The sequence below is a fragment of the Colobus angolensis genome, unplaced genomic scaffold (genome assembly GCF_000951035.1).
Source record: "Colobus angolensis palliatus isolate OR3802 unplaced genomic scaffold, Cang.pa_1.0 Scaffold97, whole genome shotgun sequence".
In the NCBI taxonomy this organism is placed as follows: Eukaryota; Metazoa; Chordata; class Mammalia; order Primates; family Cercopithecidae; genus Colobus; species Colobus angolensis.
The window spans coordinates 7,097,617-7,110,359 of NW_012123709.1; the positions used below are offsets into that span (position 1 = coordinate 7,097,617).

A 12,743-nucleotide genomic window follows, 5' to 3' on the forward strand; every position below is an offset into this window, starting at 1 on the left:
TATTCAGGGATTCAGTTTCTTCTTGATTTAGTCTTGGGAGGGTGTATGCGTTCAGGAATTTATCCATTTTGTCTAGATTTTCTAGTTTACGTGCATAGAAGTGTTTGCAGTGTTCTCTGATGATTGTTTGGATTTCTGTGGGGTCAATGGTGATTTTTCCCTTATCATTTCTGATTGTGTTTATTTGATTCTTCTCTCTTTTCTTCTTTGTTAGTCTAGTTAGTGGTTTATCTATTTTATCTATTTTCAAAAACCAGCTCCTAGATTTGTTGATTTTTAAAAGTGTTTTTCTCGTCTCTATCTCCCTCAGTTCAACTCTGATCTTAGTTATTTCTTGTCATCTTCTAGCTTTGGAGTTTGTTTGCTCTAGGTTCTCTAGTTCTTTTTGTTGTGATGTTAGGTTTTTAACTTGAGATCTTTCTAGCTTTTCAATATGAGCATTTAGTGCTATAAATTTCCCTTTTAACAAAGCTTTAGCTGCATCCCAGAAATTCTGGTACTTTGTCTCTTTGTTTCAGTTTCAAAGAACTTCTTGATTTCTGTCTTAATTTCATTATTTGTCCAAGAGTCATTCAGGAGTAGGTTGTTGAGTTTCCATGTAGTTGTGTGGTTGTGACTGAATTTCTTAATCTTGAGTTCTAATTTGATTGCACTGTGGTCTGAGAGACTGTTATTATTTCAGTTCTTTTGTATTTGCTGAGGAGTGTTTTGCTTCTGATTATGTAATTAGTTTTAGAGTAAGTTCTGTGGGTGATGATAAGAATGTTTATTCTGTTGTTTTGGGGTGGAGAGTTCTGTAAATATCTATCAGGTCCACTTCATTCAGAACTGAGTTCAGGTCCTGAATATCATTGTTAATTTTCTCTCTCAATGATCTGTCTAATATAGTTGGTGGGGTGTTAAAGTCTCCCACTATTATTGTTTGGGAATATAAATCTCTTTGGAGGTCTCTAAGAACTTGTTTTATGAATCTGGGTGCTCCTGTATTGGGTGCATATGTATTTAGGATAGTTAGCTCTTCTTGTTGAATTGAACCATTATGTAATGCCCTTCTTTCTCTTTTTTGATCTTGTTGGTTTAAAGTCTGTTTTGTCGGAAACTAGGATGGCAACCCCTACTTTTTTCTGTTTTCCATTTGTTTGGTAAAATTTTCTCCATCCCTTTATTTTGAGCCTATGTGTGTCTTCACATATGAGATGAGTCTCTTGAAGACAGCATACTGATGGGTCTTGGCACTTTATCCAGCTTGTCATTCTGTGTCTTTTAATTGGGGCATTTAGCCTATTTACACTTAAGGTTAGTATGGTTATGTGTGAATTTGATCCTGTCGTCATGATGCTAGCTGGTTATTTTGCAGACATTTTTATGTGGTTGCTTCATAATGTCACTGGTCTGTGTACTTCAGTGTGTTTTTGTAGTGTCTGGTTTTCCTTTCCATATTTCCATATTTAGTGCTTAATATGGAAGCTTCAGGAGCTCTCGCAAGGCAGGCCTGATGGTGACAAATTCCCTCAGCATTTGCTTGTCTGCAAAGGATCTTATTTCTCCTTCACTTATAAAGCTTAGTTTGGCTGGATCTGAAATTCTGGTCTGGACATTCTTTTCTTTAAGAATGTTGAGGCCAGGCACAGTGGCTCACACCTGTAATCCCAGCACTTTGGGAGGCCTAGGTGGGTAGATCACCTGAGGTCAGGAGTTCAAGACCAGCCTGACCAAGAAGGTGAAACCCCATCTGTACTAAAAATACAAAAATTAGCTGGGTGTGATGGCAGGTGCCTGTAGCCCTGTAGTCCCAGCTACTTGGGAGGCTGAGAGGAGAAAATTGCTTGAACCCAGGAGGCAGAGGTTGCAGTGAGCTGAGATCGTGCCCCTGCACTCCAGCCTGGGTGATGGAGTGAGACCCTGTCTCAAAAAAAAAAAAAAAAAAAAAAGTTGATTATTGGTCCCAATCTCTTCTGGTTTGTAGGATTTCCACTGAGAGGCCTGCTGTTAGTCTCATGGGGTTCCTTTTGTAGGTGACCTGGCCCTTCTCTCTGGCTGCCCTTAACATTTTTTCTTTCATTTCAACCTTGGAGAATCTGATGTGTGTTTTGGGGTTGGTCTTCTTGTGGAGTATCTTACTGGAGTTCTCTGCATTTTTTCAATTTCAGCGTTGGTCTGTCTTGCTAGGCTGGGAAAATTCTCCTGAATGATATCCTGAAGTATGTTTTCCAACTCGGTTCTATTCTCCCCATCTCTTTCAGGTACCCCAATCAGCCATAGGTTTGGCTTTACATAATCCCATATTTCTCAAAGGTTTGCTCATTCCTTTTCATTCTTTTGTCCTCTATTCTTGTACGCCTGTCTTATTTCAGAAAGATAGTCTTCAAACTCTGAGATTCTTTTCTCCACTGGTCTATTCTGCTATTGGTACTTGTGATTGCATTGTAAAGTTCTCATAGTGTGTTTTTCAGCTCCATCAGGTCTGTTATGTTCCTCTCTAAACTGGCTACTCTGGCTGTCAGCTCCTGCATTGTTTTACCATGATTCATAGCTTCCTTGCATTGGGTTACAACATGGTCCTTTAGCTCAGCGAAGTTTGTTATTACCGACTTTCAGAAGCCTAGTTCTGTCAATTCAGCCATCTCAGCCTCAGCCCAGTTCTGTGCCCTTGCTGGAGAGGTGTGCAGTCATTTGAAGGAGGAGAAGCACTCTGTCTTTTTGAGTTTTCAGCATTTTTGTGTTCAATCTGTCTCATCTTTGTGGGCTTATCTACCTTTGATCTTTGAGGTTGCTGACCTTGAAATAGGTTTCTGTGGGGTCTTTTTTGTTGATGATGTTGTTGTTTTCTGTTTGTTTGTTTTTCTTTTAGCAGTCAGACAACTCTTCCATAGCGTTGCTGCAGTTTGCTGTGGGTCCACTCCAGACTCTAGTCACCTCGGTTTTTCTCATACCCGGTGGTATGCTCCAAAACATACCACCAGGTATGCAAAACAGCAAAGATGGCAGCCTGCTCCCTGCTCTGGAAGCTCCATCCCAGGGACATACTGACCTGTTGCTGGCCCAGACACACCTAGGCCGCAGACCCCTGTTGGGAGGTCTCAATCAGGAGGAATGGGATCAGGGACCTGCTTAAAGAAGCAGTCTGGCTGCCTTTTGATAGAGCAGGTATGCTGCATTGTGGGGGGACTGTTCCTTGTCCAGACTGGACTCTCCAAAGCCAGCATGCTGGAATGGCTGAGTCAATCAAAGTGTAGAGAAGGCAGCTGCCCCTCCTCCTGGGAGCGCCATCCCAGGGAGAAATCAGAGCTCTGTCTGTATAACCCTGGCTAGAGTGGCTGAAACCCCCACAGGGAGGTCCTGCCCAGTGAGGAGGAATGGATCTAGGTCCCACTTAAAGAAGCAGCCTGGCCATGATCTGGCAAAGCAGCTGTGCTGTGTTAGGGGGCACCCTTCCTTGTCAGGACCATTTGGACTCTCCAAAGCCAGCAGGCTGGAACAACTGAGTCAACCAAACCACAGAGATGGCAGCTGCCCCTCCCTCTGGGAGCTCTATCCCAGGGAAAGATCAGAGCTCTGTCCATATAACCCTGGCTGGAGCGGTTGAAACTCCCACAGGGAGATCCCACCCAGTGAGGAGGAATGAATCCAGGTCCTGCTTAAAGAAGCAGTCTGGCCAGGCGTGGTGGCTCACGCCTGTAATCCTAGCACTTTGGAAAGCCGAGGCTAGTGGATTGCTTGAGCTCAGAAGTTTGAGTCCAGCCTGGGCAACAGGGTGAAACCCCGTCTCTAACACACACACACACACACACACACAAGCTGGGCATGGCGATGTGTATCTGTAGTCCCAGCTACTCCACTCACTTGGTCCTATTGTTTGACCCCATCCCTTCTCCCACGCACGCTTTGATTTCTTATTTCCTGGATCTGGTGTGGAGAGCCCCTCATCCTGGGAAACAGGGTGTGGGAGGCTGAGGTGGGAGAATTACTGGAGCTTAGGAGGCAGAGGTTGCAGTGAGCCGAGATTGCACCATTGCACTACAGCCTGGGTGACAAAGTGAGACTCTATCTCCAAAAAAACCAAACAAGACAAAACAAGCAGTCTGGCCACCATCTGACAAAGCAGCTGTGCTGCGCTGGGAGGGACCTTTCCTTGTCTGGACTGTTTGGACTCTCCAAAGCCGCAAGCTAGAATAGCTAAGTCAACTGAACCACAGAGATAATAGTCATGCTCCCGCTGGGAGCTCGATTCTATCTCAGGCGGACTCTAGCTTTTACTGTTGGCTGGCTGGAATTCCAAGTCAGTGGGTCTTACCTTGTGAGGTGCCGGGGAAGTGGGGCCTGCAGAAAGATGCTGCTTGGCTCCCTGGTTTCAGCCCTCTTCCTAGGGGTATGTGCAGATGGACCTCCTGCCTTGCCAGGGATCGCAGGGTTGGAGTATGTAAAACTGCCAGGTCTCTGCTGGGCGCGGTGGCTCACGCTTGTAATCCCAGCACTTAGGGAGCCGACACGGGCGGATCATGAGGTCAGGAGATCCAGAACATCCTGGCTAACACAGTGAAACCTCTTCTCTACTAAAAATACAAAAATTAGCTGGGCGTGGTGGCGGGCACCTGTAGTCCCAGCTACTTGGGAGGCTGAGTCAGCAGAATGGCGTGAACCCGGGAGGCGGAGCTTGCAGTGAGCCGAGATCGCACAACTGCACTCTAGCCTGGGTGACAGAGTGAGACTCTGTCTCAGAAACAAACAAACTGCTAGGTCTCTGTGTGTGCCTGAGTGGCTGCTCTGCTGAGACTCTGCACAGCTCTGTGTGTTGGACCTAAGGCTCCGGTGGCATGGGCTTACAAGGGGATCTCCTGTTCCATGGGTTGCAAAGACCTGTGCAGAAACGTGGTTTCCCGGGTGGGGTTGCCCAATTCCTCACCGCCTCTCTTGGCTGGAGGTGGGGGTTCATTCTGCTCTGTGCTGCTCCCAGGTGGGCAGTCGCCCCACCCTGCTTTTCTTTGTTTTCTGTGGGTCAAGTTGTTTATCTGATTAGTCCCAAAGCGAGAACCTGGATATTTCAGCTGAAGGTGTTGTATTCACTCACACCTTTCACTCATTTCCATGAGTGCTGCAGACTGCTGCTGCTTCTAATCCGCCATCTTGGCCATACTTCACAATTGCACATTTCTGAAAAGCTCATGAGTATTCTTGATGCTACTGATCCACGTACCATATTTTAAGTTGCAAGGCTAAGAATGATTTCCTAAGTTCCTAGAAAAGGGGAATGATCGCTCACAAAGGGACTGTTAAATTGGAATTTTCCGATGTAATGTGTAATAACACTTGAATCTCCCTCTGCCTTCCAAAATCACTTGAGTTAAAAAAATTTTTTTCCTCCTGTTTGAAATTAATACAACTAGCCTTTAGAGATTTCTGCCTTCTCTTTTTCCCATTTTTTTTTTTTCCTGCCTCACTTTCTGGGGGAATGACTTTTCCTGATTCGTAGGCTGCTGGACAGATCTTTCCACAAAGGGATTTGGGACATAAGGTAGGTTCCACGGCTGATGGATTGATTTCTTTTTTTGGATGATAGTTGAGTATGAAAACTGAGTTTCCAGCCTGAATGTTTTCCACAATAAACTTCTTCAATCATTGCTTGTGTTTATGAAGGGGTAACTTATTTTTGAGGAAAGTTGCAGAGGCAAATGAAATGTAAGTGGTTATCTGGGAGTGTGGATCCTTTTGAGCTCTTCCCTGATTACTCAAACTTTAAAAGTTCCCATTTTTCATCCCACCATCTAGAGTATGTTTATTTTTAGGGTACCAGCATTAGGAGAGAGCAGTAATCATCCCAGGTTTATTTTCTACCACTACACAAGATAAAGACTCCCACAGTAATAAAAGCCTCTGTGTTTCCAACCTTGGCCGATTGTTTCCTGTTCTTTGCTGTCAGTACATTACACATGAAGCAAACTAACATAAGAATCAAAGAAAGTAACCCTGTGTACCAAATGAATTCCTTTTCTCGTCCAGTGGCCTTGCCAACTTTTGAGGCTTTTCCTAAGGTGAGGTTAGGCCTTTGATTTCTGAAACACCCTTTTTTTTTTTTTCTCTGAGAAGCATTATGCCTGAACCTGTCCTTGCTACTCTTCATTGTTTCTATAGCAACTACAGTGGAAAACTTTAATGGCATCTACAATCCAATGATATCGGGACATCATGATAACCAGCTCATATTGCTATGTAGAATATTGACGAGTGACTCTTTCCCTCCTTCCATTTCAAGGACAAATCAAGACAAAGTAGGCTTAAAACACATGGGGTACCACTGTGTTAAATGTGAGGAAGGACTTGCAGTACAGGAATGTGTGAATGAATAAGGGAGGTTCTGGACTTGCATTTTTGTGGTGAATATTTTAAAGTAAGAAATATCTAACTCCTTTTGATTGGTAGAATCAAATTGCTGACTGAAGGTAAGGTGGTGATTAAGAAATGACTTCTTAATATCTCTGAAGCAATAATATCCAGAGCAGGATTTCAGTGTGACATGTTCTTTAGAACATACTTTGTGTTCACTAGTGTGCTAGCTTCTGTGGGTCATATAAAAGGCATATACGATAGTCCTTGAACTGAAAGAGTTCATCTTTAGAGCTCTAAGAAAAAGAGAATGTAAGAATAAAGTTGAGCTTTTAAACCAAATTCAGGTGACAGAGAGGTCTGTTACTGAAGTCATTAAATTACTTTATTTATTATTATTATTATTATTATTTTTGAGATGGAGTCTTGCTCTGTCGCCCAGGCTGGAGTGCAGTGGCACGATCTTGGCTCACTGCAAGCTCCGCCTCCCGGGTTCACGCCATTCTCCTGCCTCAGCTTCCTGAGTAGCTGGGACTACAGGCACCTGCCACCACGCCCAGCTAATTGTTTGTATTTTTAGTAGAGATGGAGTTTCACCGTGTTAGCCAGGATGGTCTCGATCTCCTGACCTCGTGTTCTGCCTGCCTTGGCCTCCCAAAGTGCTGGGATTACAGGTGTAAGCCGCTGTGCCCGGCCAAATTACTGTATTGTTATAGGACAGGAATATAGGTGGAATTGCTTTACATGAAGGCATAAACTGGACCCATTTAATGCATACACTGTCCACTCCTGCCACAGGCTATGGGGTTGGGGTTGGCTAGGTGGGTCCCCTTCTGTTGGGGGCAGTATTGTCCTGTTATTCCAGAGTACTGGGCAAATATTACCATTTTCTATGTGTGCCAAGTACTGCCATAAACAAAGTTATGTGAGACTCTGGAGGTACAGAAGCCCTCGACTGTTGCCCAAGTCTTCCCCACAAACCTAGGGCAAGGGTTTTATATAGATCTTTGAAATCCTAAGGGTAGTGTAGTGTTCTAGAAACAACAACAATAAAATGTTTCAAGGAGGAAGGAGTAATCAACTGTATCAAATGAGACTGATAAATCAAGTAAGATTAGGCCGGTGACCTGACCATTGGATTCAGTGACTTGGAGATCACAGTGAAACTTGCTAAGTTGTTTTGGTGAAGTGGTGGGCACAAAAGGTTTGAGGAGTGGATGAAATAGTGAATGGGAAAAGGAGAATTGGAGATAGTGCTATACATGACTCTTCTGAGGAACTTTGCTATAAAAGGGAGTAGAGAAATGATGCAGCAAATGGATTAGGGTGTAAGGCCAAGAAGTTTTTTTTTTCTCATTTTTTTTTAAAGGGCGAAAATATAGCATGCTTGTATGCTAATGTGAATGACTCATTAGAAGGTAAAAACTGATGTGCAGGGGAGAGTGGGAGCATTTGCTGGAAAGTTGTCCCCAAGCAGGTGAGCACAGATAAGATCTAGTGCAGTAATAGAAGCCTTGGCCTTGGACTGGGGCAGAGACCTCTCTATACTAACGGGAAGGAAGGCAGCAGAGAATATACGTACAGATACAGGTAGGCTGAGGTAGGCTGGGAGTTGTAGTAATGGCAACACTGGAAATCCTTTTCTGGTTGCTTCCATTTCTTCATGAAATAGAAAGCAAAGTCAGCAGCTGAGAGTGAGGGTGGAAGGAGAGAGGAGAAGCTATTGTCATGTATTCTGCATTTTAGGAGTTTGTTCCATTCATTTTCAGGAGTTCTCTAATCATGGCTCCAGCCCTTCAAGTCAAAGTACCTTTATGACCTGGTAAGCTCTTCACTTTCCCTTTTCTCCACCAGAGTACAGGCTGTGGATTCTGGGCTGAAAGAATAGCTCATGCCAGACTGCCTCCCCAACTGTAGCTGGTGAGCACCCTCAGTAGTAGATGGAGCTGTTCAAAACAACAAAGGAAGACATCCTTCTGAGAAACTTATGTGTTTTCCAGTGTGCATTGTTTATATATTAAGCATGAGAAACTAGTTAAACTATAGAAAATCTGCTTGCCTATGAAGAGAAGAATCAGGAAGATGTACTTTTTCCACAAACTTTGTATTTGCAAGAGGACAGCGCATTTTTTTCTAAGTCCTATCATAACATCTACTTTTTGTCAAACAGTGAGAGCCTACGAAATCCATAGTCTTTTTTTTTTTTTTTTTCTTTTTGAAATGGAGTCTTGCACTGTCGCCCAGGCTGGAGTGCAGTGGTGCCATCTCGGCTCACTGCAAGCGCCACCTCCTGGGTTCATGCCATTCTCCTGCCTCAGCCTCCCAAGTAGCTGGAACTACAGATGCCCGCCACCAAGCAAGACTAATTTTTTTTTTTTTTGTATTTTTAGTAGAGACAGGGTTTCACCATGTTAGCCAGGATGGTCTTGATCTCCTGACCTTGTGATCCACCCGCCTCGGCCTCCCAAAGTGCTGGGATTACAGGCGTGAGCCGCCGCGCCCAGCTGATCCAGTCTTAGAGTAGGAATTACTGAGTTTCTTGTGATGTTTGAAGGCTGAGATGCTACCTTGACACAGTAGTTGAGGATGCATCAGAATCACTTGGCAGGTTTATTAAAACACAGATTGCTGGGCCTCATCCCCAGAGTTCTAATTCTGAATTTGCATTTCTAACAAGTTCCCTGGTGATGCTGTTTCTGGCCCACATTTTGAGAACAACTACCTTAAGGAATTGGCTACCATTTTATTTAAAAAATAACTTAGGTTGCCGGGCGCGGTGGCTCACGCCTGTAATCCCAGCACTTTGGGAGGCTGAGGTGGGCGGATCACCTGAGGTCGGGAGTTTGAGACCAGCCTGACCAACATGCAGAAACCCCGTCCCTACTAAAAATACAAAAAAGTTAGCCAGGCGTGGTGGTGCATGCCTGTAATCCCAGCTACTTGGGAAGCTGAGGCAGGAGAAGAGCTTGAACCCGGGAGGCCGAGGTTGTGGTGAGCCGAGATTGCGCCATTGTACTCCGACCTGGGCAATGAGTGCGAAACTCCATCTTAAAAAGAAAAAAAAAAGCCAAAAACAAAAAACAACTTAGGTCATATATGTATTAAAAGTATGCAAAAAGTACAGTTTTGTTTCTAAGGAGCTACCTATATAATTCAGTACTTTGTTTTTGATACTCATGAATTCTCATGAGTCCTTCCTAAGGGAAAACTGCATTTTTTATTCATGCAATGGCATATGTTTAAAATCAGGACTATCAATAAAAGCAATACCAGAAAATATTCCTTCCCTTTGTTATTTATGCAATCCAAAGGTCTGTGGTTGCTCAAAATGCAGGAGGTACTTGTGTGGTATTTTTAAACCTTAATAACACATTTTTGGACCAGAATCACACGAGGACAGTATATACCATAGCCTTGTTGAAAGAACTTTGGCTAATTGTGTCTGCTAATTAGGAAGTGCTAGAAGGGGGAACCTCAGAATTTTCCATATCCTAAACACTCTTGGTTGAATTGAGAAAAACAGAATAAGCCTTGAAAGAACAGCTGGAGAGTAACATAGCCCCTGGACTTCTTAGGGAATCTGCAGAATAGACTCACAGGCATGGATTCTGGAACTAGACTGTACTGGTATAAACCCCAATTCTGTTATTTATTAGCTTGAGCAAATTATTTAACTTTTTTGCAACTCAGTTTTCTTATCTGTAAAATCAAATAATAATAGTGTTTATTTCTTAGGAATATTTTGAAGATTTAATGAGTTAGCATGTGGAAAGTGCTTAGAATAGTATCAGGTGCAAAATAAATGTTAAAAAATCTTAGCACCATCCACAAACAAATCTATCTCTAAAATGGCATACCTTTCAAAAGTGTTACTGAGTCTTACACTGACCAGTTGAAAGTATCAAGCATAGTGAATGTGCCCTAATAATACTGGCTTAATCTGAAAGCCACTGATCTTTTTCTACCTCATGATTTTGGAGGCTTCTTAAGGGATATTTATATAGTTCCTTCAAGCCCTATTTCCCACTGGTCTCGTCTCTCACCACATTGGAGATGCATATATTAATCTCATACCAGACATTTGCCCATGTCAGGGTTTCTCAATGTTGGCAAATTTAGGGCTGGATAATTTTTTGGATAAATTACATTGGTAGCGCCTTAGATATTAAAATGTACCTTTTGCACCCATCTATCTGTGCTAGTGGTTTTCATCCAGGGTGACTGCATCTCAGGGAATGTTTGGCAATGTCTAGAGATATTTTTGGTTGTCTTAATAAGGGGGAGAGGGGTTGATACTGGCATCTAGTGGGTAGAGGCCAGGGATGCTGTTAAATATTGTACAATGCACAGGATAAGCTACCACCACAAAATTTTATCCAGCCCTAAATGTGCCAACATTGAGAAAGTCCGATTTGTGCAAATATCTAGTTTGAGATTAATGTGTGAATCTCCAACTTGGTGAGAGCCCAGACCAGTGATGTGCTGGTAGGTATTTAACCACATTCTGCCATGCCCCTTCCCCACTGCTATGGTCTAAATGTTCATCTCCCTCAAAATTCATATGTTGAAATCTTTTTTTTTTTTTTTTTGAGATAGCCTTGTTCTGCTGCCCATGCACGATCATAACTCACTACAGCCTCAACCTCCTGGGCTCAATCGATTCTCTATCTCAGCCTCCCAAGTAGTGGAACTATAGGCGTACACCACCATGCCCAGCTAATTTTTGTAGAAATGGGGTTTCACCATGTTGCCCAGGCTGGTCTCGAACTCATGGCTCAGGCAATCCACCCGCCACAGCCTCCCCAAATGCTGGGATTACAGGCATGAGCCATGCACCTGGCCTGTAACTGTGTAATCTTGGAAGTTACTTAACGTGTGTCTTAGATCCCTGATCTGTAAAATGGGGACAACACTAGCTTACCTTGTAGGGCAGCTATTAGTCTCAAATGAAGTGATATGAGAAGCATATAGAATAGTTATTGGTGCATATAAGTGCTCTACAAGTGTTATCATTTTTAAGACTGTTTTTCTGGAGTTGACAATCCTTCAATAGTTCCCTCTGTCTGGAAGGTTCCCCGACTCCCATTTACCAACCAGGCAAACTCCTACTCAACCATCAGGCCTTAGTCCAGGGGTCTATTTCTCATGAAGCCTTGGATAACCCATTGAAACATAATTCAACTTTTCTTCTTCGGGCCTTGACCTTGACTCTCTCACTGCACTCAGCAACACTGCACTGTACTGTAATCATCTGCTCACAGGACTAGATTATTTTCCTTGTGGGCAGTGAGCTACTTGAGGGCAGGGACAAGGTTTTTTTTTGTTTTTGTTTTTAACTTCAGGACACAGCACTGTGCCTGATGCAGAGTAGGCAATTAGAAGCAATGAAGGCCAGGCACGGTGGCTCACGCCTGTAATCCCAGCACTTTGGGAGGCCGAGGCGGGTGGATCACAAGGTCAGGAGATCGAGACCATCCTGGCTAACATGGTGAAACCCTGTCTCTACTAAAAATACAAAAAATTAGCCGGGCGTGGCGGCGGGCACCTGTAGTCCCAGCTACTCGGGAGGCTGAGGCAGGAGAATGGCGTGAACCCGGGAGGCGGAGCTTGCAGTGAGCTGAGATCCGGCCACTGCACTCCAGCCTGGGTGACAGAGCGAGACTGTGGTTCCAGTCCCAGGTTAAAAACCGCTTCCATGCATCTGTGTAACCAACTGTTCCCCTTCCTTTTTCCTCCTTGATTGAAAGAAGGGACTGGAGCGAGACCGCCTTAGAATGCCAGTTCCACCACTACCTAGTTGTTCACTTTAGGCAAGTTTTTTTAACTTTTCCAAGGCTGTTACCTCACTGCAGAACAAGGGTAACGGTCATCCCTACCTCATAGAGCTGTTATGAAAATGAAATACTCATGCGCTCAATAAATGTCAGCTATAGTAGTCATTTCTACAGATATTCTGCTGAGGACCTTGACGCCCTTTCTAGCCATCTCCCAGTTTCGCACTGTTCCTTCTCCCACGCGCTGTAGTCCACCTCTCACCAGACACAAACTGTCTTTACATCCACACCTCCTGAACCCTGACTTCGGTACAGTTTTAAAATGATACACATTCATTCCTGAAAATTAGATTAAACGGAGGAAAAAAAATTAACTCACTGGAAATCTGAGCAGGTAACCACTAACATTTTAGTATATATTTGTATAGACCTTTTCTTATGCAAATACACACATTTAACCTTTTTTTCCCGAAAGTTCACATTATACAAATTTTATTTTATGACTCGTCCTTGCACTTAACACCGTCCCTCCCCTCCACGTATCTCTGCTGCCTTGAGAACTCCCCTGCCCCGCTGCAGACCCCCACCACTTCCAGCTCCCATCGGTCCGGCCTTCCCGCGGTCCCGGTTCCGGCCCCACCTGCGGGA

General features: G+C 43.9%; 1 protein-coding gene across 3 annotated transcripts in view; it reads right to left on the minus strand.

Moving 5' to 3' along the window:
- The window catches only part of CHRM5 (cholinergic receptor, muscarinic 5), a 112,964-nt gene that overhangs the window by 20,367 nt on the left and 79,854 nt on the right, over positions 1-12,743 (minus strand). The window contains exon 2 of one of the 3 annotated variants that reach the window (XM_011932696.1): positions 4,904-5,235. The exons of the other annotated variants lie outside the window; for them this stretch is intronic. The gene's annotated coding sequence lies outside the window, so the exon portion shown is untranslated. The remainder of the gene's footprint in view (positions 1-4,903; positions 5,236-12,743) is intronic. 3 annotated transcript variants of the gene reach the window in all.